Raw genomic sequence first — 27,428 nt, forward strand, 5'->3', positions numbered from 1 at the left:
ATCGACAATGAAATACTCTAATCATTATTAATTTTAAAGAAGTTGAAATACGCGTACTATTGAGGAGTTGAGTGTCATTTATTTGAGTGTTATTAACTTTAAAGTGTGAACTACACGTGTTATTGAGACGTTGAGTGTCATTAATTTGAGTGTTATTAATTTTAAGGAAATTGAACAGCACGTGCTACTGAGACGTTGCGTATCATTAATTAAAGTGTTATTAATTTTAAAGAAATTAAACTAAACGTGTTTTTGAGACGTTGAGTGTCTTGAGTATTTTTTACCTCTTTGGGATGGGAGAGTCATAAATGCATTAATACAAAATCAAAATCAGGATAAAACAAAATGCAAAGTAGATGTTTAAGATGCATTGAACACACTAACAAGACAAATAGAATTTTTCGAGTGGTATACAGCGGAGTATAGAAATTTTTTTCAATTCATTGAGTGCACAGTATTAGATTCTATATTTCCATGCTCAATCGGGCAAATGGCATTTTTATTTTTACCGGAATATTCGCACTTTTCTGTTGATATCTTAATTCCCCGTTTTGCAAATATGTGGCTTAATTTTATTGATGCTGAGCTCAATTTCCTCTTTTAAGGCGTGTGTTGTTATGGGTTTGATTTTATAAACCATAAAATATTGACAATAATACTCAGAGTCATGATGGCTCAGGAGATAGAGCATTCGCCTTCAAATGAGGTGAACCAGGTTCAAATCGCAGTGATTTCTGGTCGATACGAATTCCGCATCCAACTTGCACTGACCACAGTGATCACGTAAAATATCCTTAGTGATAGCCAGATCATGGGTTACAGTCACCTTGCCGCAGGCTTACCGTAGGAGATTTTCGTGGTTTTCTTCTCCATGTAAAGCAAATGCAGATTAGTTCCATCAAAAAGTCCTCCAAGAAGACAAATTTCTCCCGATACTTGAACCAGGAGTTCCCTTGTCTTCTGGATTGGATACAAAATTGCTAAGCTATGGAGTTGAATATTAGCAGTCGTAAACCCGAAAATTTGGATCGGCTGTTCAACGACAGTTAGAAAATAAAATAAAACTCAAATCGTCAAATCGTCACAAGATTCTACTTACCATGATAAGAAATTATGCCAACATAGATGATCTAAATATTACCAAAAATAATATTTAAAACGTGTTGTGTTTTCGTATAGAGCTTTACGACTAAAATGGTGAAGATTCAAATTTTGCCTGAATTTTGAAACACTCATTAAAATAGAATTTATAATTAAAAATTTTTAAAAAAAAGCTTAATTTCAATAAAAATGTGAGTAACTAATTTTTAATAACATTCCACTTATTTTAATTTCAATAAAATTATCCTAATTATCTATTCAAATCGAGGAGAAAGTAAATCAATTAAGTAAATCCCAGACTCTTCCCCAAGCCTTTCCACTGATATGAATAAGCTTCTTCTTGAGAATTTTAAAGACCATCCACTCCTACAATTTTATAACATATCTTTTAAAGCTTCTAACTACTCTTATTTACAATAAATTTCGCATTAAGGGATGCTAATAATGTCTTATCTTCTAAAGAGGGGCTTTGTAATCCTTCTTTACCACGTGTTTAAGATGCATAGAGCACACCAACAAGGAAATTAGAAACTTTCGAGTGGTGTTTAGCAGATTCAATTTTGTACTAAAGGCTAAGTGATTAATGAAGCAACGGAGTGAATCCGATTAAATGGGACGAAAATTGATTATTCTAAGAAGTTTGCTGCCTCCAAGCGCTTCAACTCTCCTGAAGATAAGACAAAACAAAGGAATTCTCAACGATAAGAAATTTTCTCCTCTTTTGCTTCTAAGTCCTTGTATGTATTTTTTCTAAAAGAAGCGGACATCATTTATATGTAACCTTTTCAGAAACAGCGGCTGTTTCAAAGAAAATGAAATGGGAAAGAAGACGAAGTTGCTTACAATACATATAATGTATTATTAATGTATTTATTTATGTCACCAAAAGTTGCCGTTACTTTCTTTTAGTAAAACCACTTAAAATAATACTCAAAGTTTCGTTAAAACAATTTAAACTAAAAAAATCATATAGAACGGAGTTTGATTGTTATAGTTGGGTAAAAAATACTATTTTCGAAGGTGCAGTTAAAAATAACTAATGACTTTATAACATTGGGATTTGATAATGGAATAAGCACCCTTTTACTGTTTTTAATTTTAGGGTTCCCTGGGGTCTTAGTAGTGGTATTAAATTTAATATTTTTAATAAATTTAATAGCGTTATAAAGTTTGCGATAATGCTTGTAGGAATTTCTATTTTAAAACGCAACTTTGAAGTTTTGAGGGCCTGAAGGATACTAGTTTATGTAAAAATTAAACCTATGTAACATTACATAAAATTATTATTTTTTTACAAAACCTTATTAAAAAGTGATTATCCTAAATATACAATGGTGATCAATGATCAATTATACAATGATCAATGCTGTTTTTCTATTTGCGTATACTTTTTCGAATTTTTTGTAACCCGTGGTAACACTGCGATAGCAATAACAGCCTGCAGCTGGAAACATGGTATGGTTTTATAGCTGTAGGACAAAACATATTTTATTATGCAACTTCTTTCCCAAATAACAAGTAAATAAATCTTTGCAAAATATTTTTTTAGTATTGTATTGACAATACTAAAAGTTGGTTAATTAATAATAGTTCGAAAGTATAATTCGGTTGTAGTATTATGTATGACAATGTATGATAATACAATGCATTATCATACATTGTATTATCATACATTGTATCAGTCGGTATCAACAAGGAGTATGACATGTATGATACATTGTATCATACATATCATACATTATTTAATGATACATTGTTTTATCATTCATTAGTATTATCATACATAATAGTATTGTCATAGATAATAGTACTTTCATTCATAATAGTATTGTCAGTTTTCAGTATTGCCATACATGTATTGTAAGGTGTATCACTTTCTCGTGATTGGTTCATCAATATTTTATTTCTCTTCTACTCTTCAATCTATTGCTTTTAAATTATGATTTCAGATATTATTCATCAGCTCATCATTCATCATCATTATTATAATTCTTGCAGAAATTTTTTATGATGATGATTCACAAGATTATTTGTGATGATGATAACCCATGATTCAGCGACTCTGATAAGAAGATTTGTATCACCTTTTCGAATATCAATGTTTGGCCCTGCTGCCTAGTGATTTTGATACCAATCCAGACATGTTTTTACTGCTTTGTTAAAATCATGCTTTTTATTTTAGTATTCCCTGGGAGCTTAGTAGTGTTATTAAATATAACAGAGATATTCAATTTAATATTTCTATTAAATTTAATAATGTCATCAAATTTGTGATTATGCTTGTGGGAATTTTTTTAAGACACAACTTTAACGTTCAAAGGTCGGGAAGCATGCAATGAATATATCTTTACAAAAAATTAAATCTATGTAATATTATAGAAAATTATTATCTTTACAAAAATAATACAGTGTGGGTCCTATATATATTGAATGATCAATGTTGATTTTCTTTTTGTAATTACTTTTTCGAATTTATAAAACCCGTGTTAACACTGAGACTGCAATAACAACTAACTTCAATAACTGGATACACGGCAAGTTTTTTTTTCAGTTGTAGAACAAAATATACATTTTTATACAATATATTTGGCCCTTAACAAGTAAATATATCTCAGCAAAATATTTTTAGTAACGTCAATACCACTTTCCCTTTGATTGGTTCATTAATATGTTATTTCGCTTAAACTCTTCATTCTATTTCTTTTAAATCATGATGCTTGGAGATTATTCATCGGATCATCATTCATCATCATCATTTTTTAGAAGTTATTCATGATTATTATCTCATTAGTGACATTGATAAGAAGATTCTTATTAAATTTGAGAGTATCAATGTTTGGCCCCGTTTCCTAGTGATTTTGAATTCAATTCTGCTGGCATGGGTATTCGAATTGAGACAAATTCGATTCCACTGAGGAATTTCTTATGGAATGAACCCACATTTTGTGAGATTAAAACCACCAAAAACGTCCATAGTTAACCCGGCTACTGATTGATTTTTATCCTTGGCTGTCTTTCACTGAGGATATTTCACGCCAACAGAGTATTGTGTTAGAAAAATTGACTGCCTATATATGGGTGTCATAATTGTGTTACCTAATTAAATGACCAGCCAAATATTGTGCATTAGATCAAGCGATTTAAAGATCAACTAATTTAATAAGACAATTAGAAAAGCAGGATGTGAAATTCGATTGTAAATTTATACAAGATTTTCTGAACTATCTAAAAAAAAACTTTGCAGCCGTGCTCTGGTAATGCAAGCCTAGTATCTATGGAAAAACTAAGATTTATTTGGTTCATCGAAATACATTTTAATAATTTTACAAAAGAAATAATCCCTTAAGGCTCGCGTGTGTAAATCTCATTTTTCTCAACATTGCAGAAGCAATCTTTTTGTTTATTTAGGTATAAAAATTATGCATAGAAAAGAGACATAATTTCAATTTTAACTGCTAGCGAGTTTAATTTGGATTACATGCCGCATTAAATGACTAATGATTTTAAAAACCAATGGAAAAGTTAGTTTAAAAAAGTATAGTTTACTGCGTTTTGATAAAGACACCAGTGAATTACAATTCAAATTAGTTAAAAATTTCTTTAAGAAATGGTACTGATATCTAATGAAAGCTATAAACAATGCTTTTATAACAACGCTTCTTTGATTGACAAAGTGGTGGAACAAAATTACGAGTGGACAAAATTAACTGACACGAGTGTAAACATTTCAGTTTGATTGGTCTAGGCATGGAGCAGAAATGAGTATTTCCCAATATATATGTTACCGTTAAAGTATATAATACAGTTATTTCATAGAATACCTAGTTATTCCATGAAATAACTGATCGTGTCCGTTAAAGTGTGTAATATGTTATTAATTTGACACTTTAACTAGTTATTCTATGAAATAACTAGGTATTCTATAAATTAACTAATGAGAGACAGTTAAAGTGTAAAATAAACAATTGATCTAAAATGAAATAACTAGGTATTCTATAAATAAACTAATGATAGACAATTAAAATGAAAAAGAAGCAATTTATCTAATTTATGCAGCGTATAAATGGTATTTATGGAAACGTACCAGAAAATCATTTGTTACAACAAAGATTACTAAAATGACACTTGGAATTACAAAGAACATTATTTCGAAAACAAAAACATTTTTTGTTGAATAGTTCATAAATGCAGTAGGGGTGGAAGGTAAATATATTTCTCGTGAGAGATATATGATTATGATATAGATTATTTTACACTTTAGCGGGCTGCAGATCGTTATTCTATGAAATAACTAGTTAAACCGTGAAATACAAGAGAGTTTTACACTTTAACGGACACGATCAGTTATTTCATGGAATAACTAGGTATTCTATAAAATAACGGATTTCATACTTTAACGGTAACATATATAATTCATCAGCGCCTTATGTGGACGAACAATGAGATTATGTTTGATATTTATTCTGAAAAAAAATCTAGCTTCCTAAACAGAACACAGCAAATGGTACATTACAATCTCCCACCTATATTTTTAAATAGATTTCATTGACTTTCTTAAAGTACCTGGAAAGCATTTTTGAAGCAGAAACATCATTTACAAAAGCAAGCATATTCTGTACCTTTGCGCAAGCCGTTGATTTTTATAAGAAGCATAATCTTTTCTGAATTATTTGTAGTTTTTTCTACTATGGCATTATAAGTATATAGGATTGGAAAATATAAATGTTTAGGGATGTCTGTGATTTTTCATTTAAAAATATACCTGCACAAAAAAAAAAATTCTGCTTTTGATTCCTGGAGGTACATTTCATAACTAATTTGTCATTTGAAAGTAGGTCAGAAGTACAACAATAAGCAAGTGAATTTCTCATAAATTACAAATAGCTAGACAAAGCTGTTACATCAGTTCGCAATGAAATATGATACTTCAGTGTTTTTTTTTTCAACTTGTTGTACACCAAAAATGTAAAAGCAAAATAAACTGAAGTACTATCAGTGTTTTTTTTAAGTTTGGCAAAAAAAAGAAGAAGAAAAAAATACCTCAAAAATATTGACATTTTCCATTTGAAAGAGAATTGATGATCTTCTCAAATCTCTATTGTTCACTATTTTCCATTATTGCATGTTTTTTAGCATGTATGTTATATTGCATGCTTTCATAGCATGCAGATGTTTGCAAACTTTTAAATAATTTACATTTTTATAGATTTTCTAGATAAATAAAATTATATAAAGTAACTGGTTATTCATAATATTTTATATTAATTAAAAATTAATTCAATAAATGTTATTTTCATTTTTTTTGTTCTGTGCAATTCGTACTTTAAATTTAAAGAAATCCAAACAATGGAAAAATTCGAAATAGTTCTACTCAAAAGTGAAAACTCGATCAAGAAAGAAGTCAGTTATTTTTTACTCAATTGAGTGGTAAAAGGTAATTGAGAAGGAAAATTACTATGAAATCCTCTTATGACTCTAAACTTTCCAGAAATTGAACTAAAAGTTTTCAGAAATAACAGACTTTGATTTATATTTTTGGAACATCTATATAACTTAAGTAAAAACAATAATGCCATCTTATTTATGTAGCTGATATAGTTCAAGTATTTATATAAAAAGTAAATTACAATGAAATTATCTTATTACCTAAAACTTTCTAGAAATTGAACTAAAAGTTATTCCGAAATAGCAGACTTAAATTTAATTTTCGGAATACCTAGGTAGCTAAAGTTTAAAAAAATAAGCAGTCTTATTTATGTAGCTTTTTTAGTTCATTTATCTATATAGATATTATATTGAGTCAGTTGCAATGAAATTGTATTAAGCTGTTCAAAATTGCTTGGACTTTAATAAGGTACTAAATTGAATCATATTTTTATACGCATAAAACGTTATTATTTGACTCTATGGTTTAATTTAAATTCGCGCACTATTATGGTTATATCAAATTTGAATCTCTTTATGAAATCGAATTTTCTGAAAATTTAATTTCACTACATTTATGAATTATTTCTATTTAGTTATAATTTAATTACATTAGAAGAGTACTTATGTATAATTATAATTTAACTACATTTAAGGAAAATTTATGTATCCCTATTATTTTTCTACATTTATATATAATTTTTTTATCTAATTATAATAATTTTTATATTTATCGCCATTTTATGCTTAGTTATATTTTCAATTAAATTTTTGTAGATCTTATAATATTTTTATAGATTATTGTAATAATCAACGCTTACGAAATTTTGCATATTGCAATATTGAAGCTATAAGAGATTTTATTAAAATGTTAAGCTTTCAATGGAATCTAGTTATCGTTATTTTAGAGTTTTCCGTCAAAAATATATGCACGAAAAATGGGTTTATCTCTAAGAGTTATGTCAAAGTATGTTAGAAAAGAATTCCAATTATGTGTATAATATTTCATATACATTTATGGAGGCTTATCTGCATGACTATATTTTATATACATTTATGGAGGTTTATGTGAAGTGGTATTTTAATCACATTTAAGAAGGATGCGCGCATCATTATACTTTAATAAATTTTATGAAGAAATTTGATATATTTATAAATCACATACATTTATGGATTTCACGTAAGTAATTGTATTGTCCTTTTAATTATGGAGCTCTTATAGTGCCGAATTATAATTAGGAAATTTTCATTCAAACTTATACGTTTAAGTTAGAAAAACATTTGATACATTTTTTCACCTTTAACGAAATCCATTTTTTATTATTCATTACGGATTTTCCTTCAAAAATAGGAAAAAGTCTATTCCTAGCATTACAGAAAGAAGTCTCTATTATTAACATTGCAAGTATATTAGTTATAATTAATTTTATTTCATGATTAAATTACAATTATAATATTTTAACAGAAATTTTTACTGTTTTGCTTAAAAAGTATTCAATCACTGTAATTAAATAGCTATTAATTCAAAATTTATGGCATAAAATGTTACGGTAAAACTGAGTTTTACAGTAAAGTGGATTTTGCAGTTGATGCATTCAGAATGCCTGTATTTTTTAATGTAATTTGGTCTGGAATTTTTTCCAGTGTATAATTATTATTGAACACTGACCAGTATATCATTATGTTTAACTACATTTATGAAGAATTTAGAAATAGTTATAATCTATTGCCAATTATTAAAATTTTGGGAGTAATTAAAATGTTATTATACACGAGTGTAAGAAATTACGAGAATTTGCAGTTTTGGTCGTTTATCTCTAGAACTACTGGACTGATTTTAATGAAATTTGATATGTACATACGTTACGGTGAATGACCGAAATCTGGAAAATGTCGACTCTCACCGGTGAATGTCAACAATCACGTAATCGCTTGGTGTATGTCCGAAATATTTGCTAAGCACCCATATTTCTGACTCTCACCGGTGAATGTCAACAATCACATAGTCTCTTTGGTGAATGTCCGAAATATTTGGTATATCCAATTTTATATTAAATTATTCGTTAATATTATTATATTTATTTGATATATTTATATTTATTCTATATTTTAACACTTACTGACTATAGATTAGAAGAACCATCAGTGCTTGGAGTATCGGGCAAATATATACCGGGCAATGGCACTTAACCTTAAAAATCATCAGTGAAGGGTATACCGGGCAAATGTATACCGGGCAGTGGCACTTAACCTTTAAAAACATCAGTGTAGGGTATGCCTGGCAAATGTATACCGGGCAGTGGCACTTAACCTTAAAAAAACATCAGTGTAGGGTAAACCGGGTTGTGGCACTTAATCTTAGAAAAACATCAGTGTAGGGTATATCGGGCATATGTATACCGGGCAGTGGCACTTAACCTTAAAAAACATCAGTGTAGGGTAAACCGGGCTGTGGCACTTAATCTTAGAAAATCATCAGTGTAGGGTATACCGGGCAAATGTATAATGGGCAGTGGCACTTAACCTTAAAAAACATCAGTGTAGGGTATGCCGGGCAAATGCATACCGGGCAGTGGCACTTTACCTTAAAAAACATCAGTGTAGGGTATGCCTGGCTAATGTATGCCGGGCAAATGTATACCGGGCACTGGCACTTAACCTTAAAAAAACATCAGTGTAGGGTAAACCGGGCTGTGGCACTTAATCTTAGAAAATCATCAGTGTAGGGTATACCGGGCAATGGCACTTAATCTTAAAAAAACATCAGTGTAGGGTTAAAATGTCGAATAAATGTAATTATATCCACGAATAAATTCATATCAAATCGTATGTAATAAATATTTCGGACATTCACCAAAGCATATCTGTGATTGTCGACATACACCGGTGAGGGTCCGAATGTACAAGAATGTAATGAAATATTCGATCTTTCGCCGACGCATTTCTTGTTTGTCGACATTCACCGGTGAAAGTCAACAACCACCGATTTCGGTCTTTCGCCGTGACACATACATTGATACAACACAAAACGAATAACCATTCTACAATTGTAATAAACACGCATGATCATGTGTAACACTCATTGGAGTCGGAAGGTATTAAATTCTACAGGACAATTCAGGACAATAGCCAGAGGAAATGATAAACTGTCTTATTTCAAATATGAAATAACGCTGCAAGGCCTGTATATCTGTAGGAGGGGACCATACCCCCTATTGACCTACTTATTTTGTTTATTCTGCAATCGCTGTTTCATACCTTCCAACTCAAACGAGTGTTATGCGCGATCATGCATGTGCATTACAATTGTTGAATGGTTATTTGTTTTGTATTGTATCAATGTATGTAGGGGAGAGTCGGGTAGCCCCGCTCACTTAAGGAGTATTGCTTATATTTCTGTATAATATTGAGTAATAATCAATATTTTTGTATGTTTCTATTGTTTGACCATATAATTAAATAATGCAAAGAGAATAAACCAAAAAAAGAATAGTTTAACTTAAAAAAATAGAAATTTAAAAAAACATGTTTTTCAGCTCTTTTCAAAATGCGTCGGGTAGCCCCGCCCAGTTACAAAAATTATGTTTTTTGACTGTTTTTTTCAGGAGTAAATGAAAGTGACCAATGTATTGACAATAGGTAAACCTCGTTTATCATTTTTATCACAAAATTATTTTATTTATTACATATTTATGTACTTTTAGTGACTTTTATCATTTAATAACAATCATTTAATAACAACAATATTTGTTGTTAAAAATGCATATAACATTCAAATTTGAAGCAATAAAATAATAATCTTTGCAACTGTACATTTATCAACGAAATAAAATTGGGCGGTGATACCTGACATTCATGTGAGCGGGGCTACCCGAAATTCAATTTGCAATTACTCGAACAATTTTTCAAAAATAAACTTCTTCGTGCAAATTAAACCTAAGACTGCATACTTTAATGCTGTATGTATAGAAAAAATTATTTTATAAGTATTAAAATGAAGTTTAAACGAAACATTCAACCAATTTTTCTTAACTTCATGAATACTGTATTCAACATATTTTCAAAACTGTTGTTTACCATGTTAACAGCTACATAAATACTTGAAACTTTGAAAATAATCTCTTTTTAATATAACAATTAATGTCCGATGGCACATTGACTTGAGAAAATATTCTATACATATGAAATTGACGTTGGGCGGGGGTACCCGCTGGGTGGAGCTACCCGACTCTCCCCTATATATCGAATTTCACTAAAATCGGTCCCGTAGTTCTCCAGAAAATCGACCACTGTATTTAAGCAGCTTTAATAAAGTATAATTACAATTGAAAACATTTATCTAGCTTTTAACATGTATAACTATTATTAAAAACTAAATAACTCTTATTGAAATCCGTAAGTTTGAAATAACAGGAGATTTGATTGAAATAATGTACCTTAAAAGAAATTCAGTTTTCGTTATTTGTTGGGGATTTTCCTTCAAAAATGCCCGCACAAGAAAGAAGTCTATTTCTATCAAGTCATATCAAAGTATCTTGTGGAAAGACATCCAATTTCGGCCAGTTAGCGTAAAAAACCGACTACTCTGTCCCATGTTGGTAAGTAACGGGTTTCTTGTACTGTTATCGATCGTCCATTACACTAGGCTCTGTTCTCTATTTCTTACAGACATCAATGCTGATTTTCTTCGTCCCAGAATAAGTTTTTGCTATTCCTTGCAATTCAGTAGGAAAACCAAAACTTGGAATAGAAAAGATAAAAGAGAATGACTTTTTTTTTCCTAACTCGAAGTTGATTTATTTTGTGTGTGCAATAGAAGCTGCCCAAAGTCTCTATGGGGGTTAAACGCAAAAGGACATTGGATTTCTTTTGTAAGGAGGCTATACTGGCATAAACTTAAGTCCATTGTCTTTGCTTTGAAGTGGAAGATTTGTTTCTTTCTGACTATCCTCTTCTTTTTATTTGTGTTCGACGCTTAGGTGGAAGCTATTTCCACAATACTGCTATTCTACTTGCTTAAAATCACTATCAGAAAAAATACAGATAGACTTTATTTGAATAAATCTATCGTATGAAGGTGGCTTTACTTCAGTGGTTGATAAATTATGAGAGGTTTTCAATACATGATATTTGCACCCCTAAAATGTAAATATGAACAATTCTCTAAATTCTGTGCTTGACCCAAAACTTGATTTTTCTTTTCTTTTTGTATTTTCTGTAAAGGTTTTTAAGTAAGAATAGAAGTTTTTGTTATGTTTTTCAGATTTATCTATGATAAAATTTATTAACTTGTTCGAATTTAGTAATTTTATCATAATACCTTCAAGTAGTGATTCCCAAATAGTGTTCCTCGGAGCCCTAGGGTTCCGTGGAAGAGTTAACGGGGTTCTTCGAATTAGTACTTTTTTTAACCAGTGAGGAATTTTAAAACATCTGATTATGCTTAGATATAATATATAATTCATAATTTATTTAATCCTACGAATGCCTTTAGGAGATTACTTCTAGTAAAATGCCACTGAAATAGAAATGGCATTTTTTAATGGAAAATGCAATATTTATGTAACAATATATGAACGAATTATGAAAAAAACAAGCTGTTATTAAATATTCCATTAGTATTTTGCATCGTGCTTTTCAAATCAAAAAAAAGTGTTTCAATAATAACCATTTTCAACATTTATAGCAGTTTTTTTTGAGTTTCCATTTCGAAGTAAACCATATTTCGGCTTTTTTTTCTATTTTCAGCTTATGTATAGACTGCAGAAAGAAATTCATAACAAATCTTGATCTAGCACAAGATAGCACAATCATAAAATGATGAAAAATCTATAGTCCTCTATTAGAAAATCTTAAATATTGTGTTTTATACCCTAACCTGGGAACTTGGAGGACTTTGTGATCCCGACAGATTTAGCGTACACCAGTCACGTTTCAATACACGGGGAATTTTCGGCCAGTTGGAATGGAATTCCAGTTCTCACGAACATTAGTCCCCCGCTCTACCAGCCTGGTTATCTCGGACCCTAACTTTGTTGTTTATTATTATTTTATAACCGTCGTTGAACAGCTGATCCAATTTTAGGTTTACTGCAAACCAAAAAAACTCCCACGGTTAGTCTGACGGCAAGGGGACTCTAACCCATGATCCATCCACACCACTGAGGACATTTTAATCTGCCCTGTGGTCGGTGCGAACCATGTGCGGAATACGTGTTGATCATCAATCGTTGGGATTTGAACCCAGTTCACCTCATTGGAAGACGAATGCTCTATTTCCTGAGCCACCACTGCTCAGGAGATAGAGCGTTCGCCTTCCAATGAGGCTTCAAACTTTATTATTAGCTTTTTAAAGTAAGACTTAACTTTATTATCTTTAATTTCATTACAACCTTAAACATTATTTAGGAAGTAGGCGTTCCGCTGAAAGAAGAAAGCAGCTGCTCTCAAATGGGGTTCCATTGAACAGTTGCAGGGGTTCCGATAGTTAAAATTTTTTAAATCAGTAAAAAAATTTTGAACTTGTGATTATATTAAAGCAATAAACCATACCTTATTCGAATAGTTTGGTTCTTTATTTTAAATATTTGAAGTAAAATGCAAACAGAAAAAGAAATAGCAAAATTCATAAAAACTAACATCAGTTTTTCGCGTTGAACTTTTCAATTCAAAATAGTATGACCAAATTCAAGAATGATGAATTATGTTTCCTTTAAAACTATTCTTAATGTTAAGAAGAGTACTTTTTTGAAAGCTATGATTTATTTTATTTTATTCATTTTCAGCTAATGTAGTCACCAAGCACAAATTCAGAACTAGACTAAATATCACTCCAGTCCAGCAAATTCAACTACTTGACATAAAACATATTATTTCACGAGTTTCTATGCTGAAACGGTTACTGTAAAAATTTCAATTTTCACATTAAATAATATTAAAATAATAACTTGTCTTTGGTTAATATGTTCAAGGCTGCCAATAAATTTTATTTATATGTTTAGGAATCTGCCAAAATATACTCGATCAATTAGGGTTCCGTAACCTTAAAAAAATATGGAGCCGTTGCCTTAGAGCATGACATAAAAGTCCTTTAAACTTACTTTTAGTTTCGTATTTTTTTACTAAATATGTGGTAATAAGAACTTTAAAAACTAAAATTTCCATTAAACCTTTGACGTATGTATTACCAAGTGAATAATTTAAGAGCCTTATTTTTTTTTATTATCAGGACAATGTTTTTTTTTTTTTTTTTTTTTTTTACCAGAAACGTCGTTGTTAAGTGTGGCAATTTTACCAGAATTTTTTTTCTCCGTATAAAATGATCTATTTATCTAGGCAAAATAAAGCTTTCTTACTCGCAGAAATGTATTCATTATATAGATATCTTTATTAAAACCTTAAAACCCATGGGTAGGCAGTTTAATTTCTATTCTCCTGGCTGAAATTATTATCAGAAAAGAATATAGAGACTGGCTATATTTTAAAAAATCTTTCGTATAAAATTAGTTTATCTTGAAAGTCATGAGTGGTTTTCAATATATGATATTTACAAAAAGAAGTATCTTCATCGAGAAAGTATGGACAATTTTAACGAAATAAGTACTTCTTGGGTAGACACAAAATTCCATTTCATTTGCATTTACGGAAAGAGCTTAACCGCAAAAAACTCCTCGGGTCCTTTTAAACCCAAATCAAAGTTTGGACCTCAATATTTGCTCAGCTACTTTTCAGTATGCCTCTTAGCTTCATGAATTTTCCTCTTCTGCCTCTAACCATCATCTACCAAAATTTAAAATTAATTCAACCTTTATTTTTATTGTAGGAAAAAATTACCTTAATGTGTACCTTGGGTTTCTTTTCTTAATTGAATAAAAGTTAGAATTTCTCTTAGCTTTATGAATTTTCCTCTTTTGCCTCAATTTATTATCTACTAAAATTTAAAATCAATTCTACCTTTCTCTTTGCTGTGAAAAAAACTACCTTAATGTGTAATTCGGATTTTATTTTTTTTTACATGAATAAAAATTCAAAATTTCTCTTAGCTTCATGAATTTTCCTCTTTTACCTCAAACTATCATCTACTAAAATTTAAAATTAATTCATCCATTATTTTCGCTGTAGGAAAAAAAACTACTTCAGCGTGTACAATGAGTTTCTATTTTTAAATGAATAAAAATTTAGAATTTCTCTTATCTTCATGAATTTTCCTCTTTTAAATCAAACTACCCTCTACTGAAATTTAAAATTAATTCAACCTTTATTTTCGCTGTAGGAAAAAAACTACTTGAGTGTGTACCATGGGCTTCCTTTTTTAAATGAATAAAAAATTTCTCTTAGCTTCATGAATTTTCATCTTTTGCCTCAAACTATTATCTACTGAAATTAAAAATTAATTTCACCTTTATTTCTGCGGTTGGAAAAAAAACATAGTGTGTAACTCAGGTTTCTTTTTTTAAATGAATAAAAACGCTTTTCTGAAAGTCTCAACTGAAACTGTTTTTTGAGACATTACAGTTGTTGTTTGAATGTTACTTGTAATGGTTGATAACAATTTGGTTGAAACCAAATTGTTATCAACCATTTTGTTTCTAAATTATAGTTGCTGAAGATTTAGATGTAAGGGAAGAAAAGATCCATAACTTTATGATTGGGGGAATGAAATAATGCATCATTAGGCCAAAGTTATAAAGTGAAATGTGTACAAAAATTAGTTCTAAGGAACGCCAGTATATATTTTTCGTGTTTGAAAAACAGTTTGAGGTTAAAAAAAGATTTTTCATACTTGCACAGAAGATTTTATTCTCTTTTATAAACGTCGTTGACCAGCCGATCCAGTTTTGAGTTTACGACTACCAATGTACAACACCGTAGCCATGTAATTTTGAATCCAATCCAGAAGACAAGGAAACTCGAAGATCCGGCATTGGGAGAAACTTTAATTTCATGGAGGATTTTTTGATGGAACTAACCGGCATTTGAGTTATATGGAGAGGAAAACCATGAAAACCACCCACGGTTAGTCTGACGGCAAGTAGATTCTAACCCATGATCCATCTACCATTGAGGATATTTTACGTCAGCAGTGGGATCGGTGAAAGCAGGGTGCGGAATTCGTATGCACTAGTCATCGTTGGGATTCGAACCCCGTTCTCCTCAATGGGAGGTGAAAGCTCAATCCCCTGAGCCAATACGGCTCTGAAAAGACGTTTTATATATCCGTCGTTGAACAGTCGACCCAGTTTTGGGTTTACGACTAGTAATGTTCAACTCATGGAGGACTTCGTGGGACTTCAACATGGAGGACTTCGTGACTCGGCAGATTTAACGAGCATCAATCACCATTTACTGTACGGGGAGTCTTCGGCCGGCTGGGATCGAACCCACGAACTCTTGGACATGGGTCCAGTCCGCATCCAACCAGGCTATCCCATCCCTTTGAACGGACGGTTTCTAATTTTTTATTCACACTAATACACGTTCCTACTTCAAATATGTGTTTAAAAACATTGCTTTACTGTATTATTGGTTAACAAAGCCAAATTTTCCTTAACTTTGTAACTTATTTTAAGGCTTATGGATATTAAATTATGTTATTTACTAAACTAAGCAAAATTCTGAAATCTTTAAATTTTTGCTTCTTCCCGTTTCTTGTTAAACGTTTTTCAAATCATTAATTATTTATGGGACAGCCGATAAATAAACACAATAACAATTCACTTGACTAACGAGTTTTTTTTTTCAAAATTCTTTTTAAAAAATGTATATTAAGGGGGATAGTAAAAAATAATTTTTTGGTTGCGGGAAATTTTTTTTAACATGTTTTCGATAACAATGTTTTTTTTCAATAAGATATATTTTTTATTATTATTTTAGCTCGTTATTAAAGTACTAAATCATTTAAAATACTTCAGAATTTTACGCTAACGAAAAATATCTAAATTGAGTTTTGTTTTCTCGTTAGGTTCTATAATAATTATCAATATAAAGAGTGAAAGCTTTATTTCACAGTAAATTTTTTTTACAAAATTCTAAGTAACACAAAAAATGAAATATTTAAGATTTGACTCTGATAATTCGAGGTTTGATTTTATCAATCTACGATACCTTACAATTATACAAATTTTCTCATTTCTATAAAAGCTTGTAATTAAAATGCATTTTAAACAATTTAGAGTTTCTTTTTTTCCTTTCATTGTTTCTCTTTTTGTTCTTTTGATAATTAAAATCGTTTCAAAGCTTTCTTTGAATATTGTAGTTATTGACATTGTCTTAATATAACTAACAAAATAAATATAATGATGGAAACTTTAGCTGATAAGAAAAAACACTGACTTATTAAATTTTTGACATTTTTGCAACAGCTCACTTACTTGAAATTTTAAAAAGAAACAATTTTGTTTCCTCATTTTAAATTCTACTGAAAATCTTTATGCTTTATAAGAACCAAAACTGTACTATAAGCCGATATTTTGCAAGCATTGTATTAAATTTCTTAGAATATTTTTACACGTAAAATTGAAATGTCGAGCATATTTACATGGTTTCATCTAAATTATGTGTTGTAAGCTTTCTATGAGTCTTAGGATCTGATTTAAAATTATTTGTCTTATTTTCAGCCAGATTTTATGTCTTCATCTAAATTATGTGTTGTAAGCTTTCTGTGAGTTTTAGGATTTGATTTTAAACTATTTATCTTGTTTTCAGCCAGATTTCATGGTTTCAGCAAAATTATGTGTTCTAAGCTTTCTATGAGTCTTCGGATCTGATTTAAAACTATTTGTCTTGTTTTAATCCAGATTTCATGGTTTCATCTAAATTATGTGTTGTAAGCTTTCTATGAGACTTAGGATCTGATTTTTAACTATTTGTCGTGTTGAAAGCCATATTTTATGAATTCCTCTAAATCATGTGTTGTACGCTTTCTATGAGTTTTAGGATCTGAGTTAAACTATTTATCTTGTTTTAAGCCAGTTCAATCCTTTATTTTAGAAACTATTTGTTTAGGTCGCAATCAAATTGCATTCCTTTTTTTAATGCATCATTGATTCATTTCCTTTGCTTTTAATTATTTATTTATTTTTATAAAACCCTGCCGTTTAGTTGCATTCTTTTAACAACAAATAAACTCGAATATTATTTTGTTTAAGTTAATCTTTCGAAATAATAATGCTTTCCCAAAGAAAAATGTTTTCCTTGCAAAGTAATATGTATAAGTTTATTTTGTTTAAAATCCTGAAAAACACTATTATTTTTCTTTCGCTGCAGAGTTAACAAAATTATTAGTTTGGTTTTAAAATCAAAACGCTTTTTTTTAATTAAAACTAAAGTTTTTTTTTCTGGAATTAGAGCAGTCAGACAAGCAAATTCCTCTTTCTCAAAAAATGAATCAAGTCATTTACTCTAATTGAAGGTTTAATGGCAATATAATTCTTTTTTTTTCAAATGCAGAATTTTTTCATCAAACAATCCGTTAGTATTATTTGCCGTTGGATACTTTTACAAATTTCCTAATTTTCCACTAGATGTCAGTGCAATGAAATACTGAAGAACTTGTGACAATACAGTAATAACACATAAGAACATTTCTATTTTAACACTTTAACATTAAGCTATTTCTTAATATTTTTCCAATGTAGGTACTTAACAAGTTCCCGGATCATCTAATGGATATTAGCATAACAATCATTAAAAACTTGAGGCAATATAATAACAAACCAAATTGTTTTCGAAAGTATTTGTTTTGCACCAAATTATTCATTAGCATTATTTCAGGTGAGCACTTTACTAGTTTCTGGAATTTCAACTATATGTTTATGCAACCATATTTTATTGCTTTCATGAAAATCTTTGTGTTTTCAACTAAACCTGCTGCCTTGAACAATTTGAAAGCGTGGTTTATCATTATATTAACTTAAGTCCTTCAAATCGAATTCTTTTATAGATAATTTTTGTACTTGCTATAAAATAAACTTATCATAAACTTTGAGAAAAATTATATGTTTCAGATATTAGATATTTTATTCAAGAAACTTCGAATTAAAAAACAATGCTTGTATGTATTTAGAAGATATGGGCATTTAACTTCTTTACTCAAGATGTTTATTCCAAACAATAAATTAAATAAATACTGACTAATTTTAATAGTGTAGGTACACAGTATATAAATTGAATCAAGAAAAAAACATTTCAAAATTCTTACTACAGAAAAGCAAGTTTTAAAAAATTTGAACTAATTACACTTAATTTAAATAAGAAACTTAACATGTTAGGAGATAATAATAATGAAAATAAGAATAATATATATATATATATATATATATATATATATATATATATATATATATATATATATATATATATATATATATATATATATATATATATATATATATATATATATATATATATATATATATATATATATATATATATATATATATATATATATATATATATATATATATATATATATATATATATATATATAATATCATTAAGGAAATATACAATTTGATGCGAAAATAAATGCAAAAGTACTGTAAAACTAATTTTTCAGGTAATCTACTACGATCTGGTTTTGGATACTCTACATTTTATAAAAGAGCGGAATTCAGCATCATCTGTGAAAACTTGGAAATTTTTACCGAAGCACTTTCGTAATGATTTTGGTAAAATTTACAATAGGAAATGTTTTTATAACATGTGATAAAATTTGGTAAGTGTGGTGAAATTTGGTAGTTTTATCACGATACCTTAGAGTATGGTCTAAAAAATAATTTATTCGATAAAATTTACTTTTCAGTTTTGTATTTTTTTCTAAATGTGTAGTAATAAGGACTATAATTTTGAAAACTAGATTTTCTGATAAATCGTTACCATATGAAAGAAAAATTTTGCAAATGAGTGGTTTAAACACCGCCTATTTTGGTTTTTATTACTAGAATCATGTTTCTTTTAGCAGAAATGTTATTACTATATGGTAAGGTTAATTTTATCAGAATTTTTTCTCTATACATCATGAATATTATATTCAGGAGTGTTTCTCACTAGTGAAAAAGTAAATAGGGATGAATAATTTATGATTAAGATTAGAACGAGTTTATTACAAAACAAACTAGAATTTAAATGATTTTACTGCCAGTTTTTTCCCCTTCTTCTTTAATTCACTTCCAGACCTACTGTGTTTCTCTAATTGCTCACACTCCTCACATTTTTATTTCATTTTCTTTGTCCATGAATGTCAGATCTGCCAATGCAAATTTTAGTTCTTCACATTATTTTAAGTGTGATAGTTAGTTAATCATTAGGTAAGCAAAAGTTTTTACCGTGTCACCAGATACATGATGGCCAGGTAATTAGAACATCGGTTATAGGTCTGTAGGGGCAGGGATTCGGCTCTCAAAGCCTTTTATGTGGTATAAGTGTTCTTAAAATCTGTGGAATCGAAATTTCGGTGGTCGGTCGCTGAGCACTACGAGAAAGATCTGTTGAAAATGTCCTTCCCCTTCAGATCTATTTCTAAATTGTGTTTTCTCAAATAGATGATGCTATCATCTGGCCACGAAGCTCTGAGTTAAGTCGCGCTTCTACCCCAGCGGCGCTTCCACCCTAGCGGTGCTCTCTTATCTACTAAAGTCACTCCTTTGTAAATTAATTCGCAATGTCAATGGCTGATGAGCTTTGCTTTGTCCAAATGTCATTAGAAACAGTTTAATCGTCACAAAAAGTCAATGCTGTTTATTTTTCCGACTTTTATTTATCTATCTTTAAATTATTTGCATATTGTAGCTTTCAAAATAATTTTAAACCAAATTTTCACAAAGATATTCTTTTTTTCACTTTATATAATCAAGAAAATTTTCCTTTGAAAAAGAATTGACAGGTCTGATATGCATTTACTTTATTGTGTGCTTGTCTACTTTCTCTAAATAAGCATATTTCATGTATACTTAAGAGAAAGTATTTCAGAGAAAGAAGAGAAGGTATTTCAGAAAACAGAAAAAGCATTTCAGCGAAAGCGATTTTTTAATTAATTTTGAAAGGTATTTAAGTATTAGCACTAAGTATTTAGCATCTTTAGGTGTTTTTACTCGATTCTGTACCTTTTTCACGCCAAGTGCTGATTCAAAGCATCGCCAAGCTAAAGGGATTTTCTGAATTCTCTTTTGGGATCGAAGATTTATTTTTCCCCAACCGACATGGCACAACTGCTCTTCAGTTAACTACCTTGTATTTTATGGTATTTGAGCTTATTTTCTAATCACTTTTATATTAATCTTATATCATAGTAAATCTTTGTGTATTTATAAAATACATAAAGCTTATTTCTAAATAAAAAGTGGAATTTGTTTATATGCACAAGCAGAATTAAATGTTAGAAAGTACTAGGAATCTTATAGAAAAATGAAATATGAACCATGGAACTATAGTTGAAGGAGAAAAGAAACTATATCTTGATCCCGAACAAAACAAGAAAGAAAAAAAAACATGTTTTATCACTCTCAAAAAGCTTAGAGTGTAAAAGACTCACCGTGAAACGCTCTAATCAATCATTAAATAAATAGTTATTCAAGAGGTTTCAATTTTATTTACGCTACCTAGATTTGGAAAGCACCAACGAGGCGTTGAGATCAACATTTCCCCATCATCGCAACTTTTAATTTCTTTCTAAAATACTAAAACTATTTTAATGAACTAAACTACATAAATGAGCTTAAATACCAAAACAAATAAAACAACTTCGAACAAAATTTTATTCCGATGAATAGTTTTCTGGAAAACAATTATCAAAAGTCAGTAATTTTTCCGACGTCGCAGATAGTGTTACCTCTTTAAACACTCAAATTGAATCATTCTTTCTTGTATAGAGTATCATTTAAAATAAGTATTTTTCCTATTTGTTCTGCTTATAATTGATACTGTATTGACTAAGCGCTTAATTACGAAGCTCTTAGGAAAAATACTTTTAAAATGAGTTAAAACTAATTAAAAGATATTTATTAAGACTCATAAGCTAAGACAAAAGCTGGATTGTTTTAATCGCTCTTAAATTACTCATTTTCATTCATTTCCCTCAACTTATTAAATAAGAGGAACTGTAATTTACATTTTGGGGAAATTTCAAGCTCTTCATATTTGCTGATTTATGTCTGGTAATCATAGCACGATCTATAATTACTTTGTTCTGACAACAAAATGAATATGTTTGCATTTTAAAGAGGAGAGAAAGTTTCCCAGCTCCTTTTCATATCTAAGTAAAATATTAAGTAACCTTAATTTTATCTAAAAGTGGCTCGGTAATGTATATACTGTTATTAAAAGTAATGAAAGCATTTAAAGCAATTTTTCTGTGTTTACAAAAATAAATATACGATTGTAATTATCAGTAAAATAAATATTTTTCATCGCTTTCATAAAAAAAAAAATACAAACTGGGTACAACAGATGAAAAAATGTTTTTTTTTTCTTCTGAAAAACGTATTTAAAGACTATACACATATTTTCTTTTTTAGACCCACTAAAACAAGAAAGTGGGGAAGGCCGCGGTTGAGATGGGCTGACTCAGTGGAGTCTGATTTTCTCGCAAATAATGAAAAGAATTGGAGATCAAAGGTGAATCAGAACTCGTCAAGGAGAAATCTTCAGAGGAAGGCATTGGCTCAGATTGGGCTGTCTGGCCAACTATGATGATGACGACGCATATTTTCCTTCCTTGTGAGTGGTTAAGGTCCACATTGTAAAAATTACGGTATAAAGTACCGACATTATCGAAGCATTACCCAGAAAATCCAATTTTATTCCCGCAGCAGCCCGTTGTGTGCCCGAGTAATGGAGATTAAGGCTCCAAAACTTCGCGACGAATGGCATGATTATTATGTGGTCAGTACTACGCATAGACCACATTTATTTCCAAAACTGGCTAGTACGTGTCGATCTGAACCTGAGTGGACTTCAAGCCGCCACTGGGGATTGAACCCCAGTTCTTCGCAACGACAGTTCATTGCCTTAACCACTGAGCAATCGTGGCTTAATTTTAACATTATTGTTATTTAGTTAGAGTGATTCGGTAAGTGTCACTGTAAAATTGACAATATATCAGATTTTTTGCATCGGAATATTTTCTGGTAAAAAAGGATTTTACTGTATAAAGTATTGGTAACGGAATGTCGGTTCTTTTTATTTTAATTTTATAAATTACCGGAACTTTGGGTGCATCATCCACAAAATTTAAAAGTACGGTATATCCAATTTTTTGTACCGTAACATGTTCCAGTAAAAATGAATTTCATGGCAAAAAGTACCGGCATCCTAATGACCAATACTTTTTAATGTAATTTTATTCGGAATTTTTTAAAGTGCATGTCTGTACTATCATGATATTATATACTTAGAGAAAAATAGATTTTAATGTAATAAACGAGTTATGAGTCAGAATTCTATTGCTTCTGGGCTACTTATGATTTGCTTTCGTGGTATTCCTCTCTGTGCATCGCAAATGTGGATTAAATCCAACAAAATGTTTTCCAGAAATTTTAATTTTGATCAAGAAATTGCGTAGACGGAGAAGTTCTGTTGTTTCATAGGTTTCGTTCAAAATTTCAAGGGTATGGAGCATATGACTATGGTGGCTATACAATGCATGTTTTGAAATGAGATGTTTTATAATGAAACTAACACATTTTTGTTTGCTCCTGAACAAATAATTTGCACTTAAGCTTCAATTTGAATTTCTAATACACTGTAAGAAATTCCGGTATGGTAAAAAAGACAGGCATTCAGGCTTTTGGTACTTTTATTCCGTAATATGACAAAAAATTTCTTTACAGAGTTTAAATAAAATAAAAGTTGCATTACACAAACATTTCAATTAAAAATAATTGACTAAACTAGTTTGCTGTAAACCACTTAATTGCTGAGAGCCAAAAAACTAATAGTCAAGGAGTAATCTAGACTTATGATCTTAAAATACAGTTGGATATTTAAGAGAAAATAACGCTAATAGAAAAATTAAGGAATACTGAATTCATAAACTATAATTTTGCCCTTCTTAAGAGAGTTACACTATATTATATCCCCATGACACAACTGAGAAGACTTAGTCCCCTCCAGTCTACAAAAGAGAATTAAAACTATTTCGTTGGCCGAGTGACGAGTTAAAAAAAATTTTTTTCGTAAGAAGTAGTAACTCTGTCATAAGAAGTCAAGGCAGATAACTGTGTCTTGTAGATTTATTCCATATTTGTAATTGTTTGTTTTATCAAGTGAACTATGTCATCCAGAAGCTTTCCTTTGCAACAAGTGTATAGATTTCGTAGAAAAACTGTTAGGTTATGACAAACTAAATTAGTAACTTGGTTATTAAAGCCAAAGTTGACCACACCTTCTAGTTTTGGTTATCTAAGCCGAATCTTCTATTTCTGTTATTGTTTAGTTTTTCAAGGGATTTAAGCTTTCCTTTACTATTGGTATTCGAATTTTGTGGGGAAAATTATTGGGTTCTAAAAGGTAGAAAAGGGGCTTCAATTATTAGAAGTCAAAATGGGTTACTATTTATGTTATCGTGACTAAAAAGTCGAAGTTAACCTTGTGTGGCACATCTTTATAAACAACCCAAACCAAACCGACCTCAGAATATTTCTGATGTCTGTCTGTCATAGTGTTAAGAAAGTTTTTTTTATAATTCCTTATGTTCACTACATTTAGCAACTACGTACCAGCGTGTTACTTAAAAAATGGTATTGTTGATTTCTTTCATGGGCATCACATAGGTAGATCAGCATCTTCCCAACAACATAAGAGAGTTAGACAGAACAGAGAGAAATTACATCCGTGCCCATAGGGGGATTTGATCCCGGAACCTCTCTGACACGAGGTCAGCTCCCTGACCATCATACAGCCAGTCGCAATGTTGTGAATGTAATGATTGCTATTTCTAGCATAAAGTTATCTTTACAATTGATTTACAATACAAGTGTCTTGACAATATAATACAATTGATTTACATGCAATTGATTACTGTTCTCAAAGGCTGTTTCTCGATGGCTCCATCGTACAATGAAATGATGCTTTTTTGTGAATAATATGCTATTTTTATAACTGCTGTGAAATTGAAACTGTTACTCAAGACTGCTAGATCAAGTTTAACCTAACTAAAGCCAGTGCTGTCTACGTTTATTTTGAAAATGGCGCAAAACGACAATATGGAGAAAAGTAACAGTTTTTTTGAAAATGAAAAGCTATTGTTGTCCAATTTTTTAATATTTAAAAACTCACTTCAATATTGCATTACTTGAACTTATAAAAACTTGCAAAAATTGAGAATAAGGCAGTGATTTTGATAATTTTCATCTAGGTGGAAAAATGTCACCAAATTGGTGATTTTTAAAAATTTATCATTACTTTTAAAATATTTAAGTTATCTATCTGTTCTAAAGCTCAGATAATTCTTCATGGCAAGATTATATTATATATAGTTAAAATCGTCGCGTTGCTTCAAGTGTAAGGCACTTAAACTAAATCTTTTTTGTATTTTCCTCAGCGACAGAACTTCAAAAAACAGCTTTGACTACCTCATCTTCAAAAATGGTGAAAATTATATTTCTCTGAACGACAATAAATATTTCATGCTACAGTAATTTTAGTTAAATAACTAAACCTAGTATAGTGATAACAATTTGCTTCAGGTAATAATTGAAAACCAAGTCAGATTACGTGATTGAATTTTATGACTTTTATTTTGAACTGTATCTCTGTGTATGCATAAATTCAATCAGAAATGTGTTCATCTCAAACTTTAACAGGAAGAGTTTGTAAAATCTAATGTCATGTATGAGCGGAAATGCTCGTACCATTCAAATATTCTGCTGCATTTAATGTTTCCATGACAACATCTTTCACCTTCAGGGTATGAATGAATGACCTTCAAGCTGACCCTTTCTAAAGAGAATTACTCTGAAAAGGAGAAAGGATTCGTGATATGAAAGATAATCCTTAACTAAATATAAAATTGAAGATAAAACGGATAATTTAATTTTGATGGTAAAAATATAAACTAATTTAGTAAATCTTTTGAAGTTTCCAATAATTGAAATATTTCATTGTGAGCTGCTTTTTCTTTCAACGAAAATAGCTGGTTTAAATTTGAAGGTTATTCAAAATAATATGAAATTCTTGAGAGAAATTAAATAATTTATAGTTTCAGAAATGGATTAAATTATTCTCCTCCATGCCAAAGAGTAACAATAATAATAAAAGTTGCAAAACTCACGTGATTTTTCGATACATCTGAAAAAGTTGGAATTTAGAAATGCTCTATCAAATTATGAAAAAATCCCCATTATTGTTATGATTTTCTTGCAAGTATTCGAACAAAAGCACCCCCTAGAAGCCATTTGATATTGGATACTAAATCGCTTATTATTAAAGAGACCTTACTTTTCAAAACTTATTTCTCGAGAATTATTCAAAAAAATTTTTCTCAAATTTTGAATTTTGGAATAACAAATTGCGCATGTTAATAAGATGTAAAATTTTTTCTTTCATTTTATATATTTTTTGGTGATTAAAAAATTTAAATATAAAAGCGCAAAGAAGTATTATTACATAGGCCTTAAATTATCTTTGAATAGCTTGTTTGATAATTGTGCGCAGAACTGCCTATAGTCACTCTTATTTACTTTCAAAAATACCACGAGCAGCGCAGAATATAAAAACAAACTAGGGGGACCTTAAATATAGGTCTTTTGTCGAAATTATTAGTACATTATTTTAGGTTTTTCCACATATTTTTAGAAACTCTTTATGCTTCGAAGGTATGTTTACTGAAAAAATAAGTTTTTCTACCACTTCTTGTAAATAAATTATTCATTACTACTAACTTCTTAGCATATTCTGACTAACATAGCATATTCCACTAACTTCTTCCACATCGAGCAATAAGGCAGTTACTTGGTTAGTTAAAATCCGATCAATAGATTAAAATTGATAAAGGTTGATTTGTGATTTTTTTAATTTATTTATTTACTTATTTATTTTTTTTGCAAAATAACGATGCGTACTCCAGTCGAATACTCTCAAGCAATAGCATCGAGAATAACCTTTTAGCTAATAATCAGATTTAAATGAACTAAGACGTAATCTTAACGGTTGGGGGTTCTAACCTAAAATGCACCAATTATTTTGTGCAGAAGATATTTTAAATTATGAAATCAGACACCAAAACATACAATTTTAGAGTGGGTAGTTATTTGCGACCCTCATTATATTAGATCATAGGTTTATATTAATCATTAGTTTGGATCAATGTGATCGGCATGTAAGTACTTTATTTACGTCGCCCTAGAACTGCCCAATGGTCTATCGACGACGGTCTGGGAAACATCCTTGAGGATGATCCGAAGACATATCATCACAATTTTTATCCTCTACAGAGGGGATGGATCCCTCGCTTTGATAGCCTGTCGACCTGTGAGTGAAATGGAACTTTTTAGGTTCAAACAGATTAACGAGTACTGATACTGCCCACCATCGGTCCCTACGCAAGCTGATCTATGTGGTCAACCACACGCTCACTAACCGCAGCCAGTGAGGTTTGACCTCGGTGTTCTACTATCAACCGTAGTGCACTGTGGGACTGTCGCAATCTGAAAAATATATTCCTAATAGTTAGGCCAAGTGAGCTTTTGAAAACGCGGAACACTCAATGTTAATTTCACTTTTTACGTACTTCACAATACCATCAAATTTTTTTAAAAAATTTACCCGATTATAAACAAAGATAACATTTTTAATTATTTGTTTTAATAATGAATGGAAATTAATTTTTAAATTCGCAATTTTTTTTAACCATTTTAATCGACGTATTTTTTTTAAGGTGAATTCAAATTTTAAATTCAACTGGCTGA

This window comes from Parasteatoda tepidariorum, chromosome 12 (genome assembly GCF_982258835.1).
Source record: "Parasteatoda tepidariorum strain Cologne lab strain chromosome 12, Ptep-v5.0, whole genome shotgun sequence".
Lineage (NCBI taxonomy): Eukaryota > Metazoa > Arthropoda > Arachnida > Araneae > Theridiidae > Parasteatoda > Parasteatoda tepidariorum.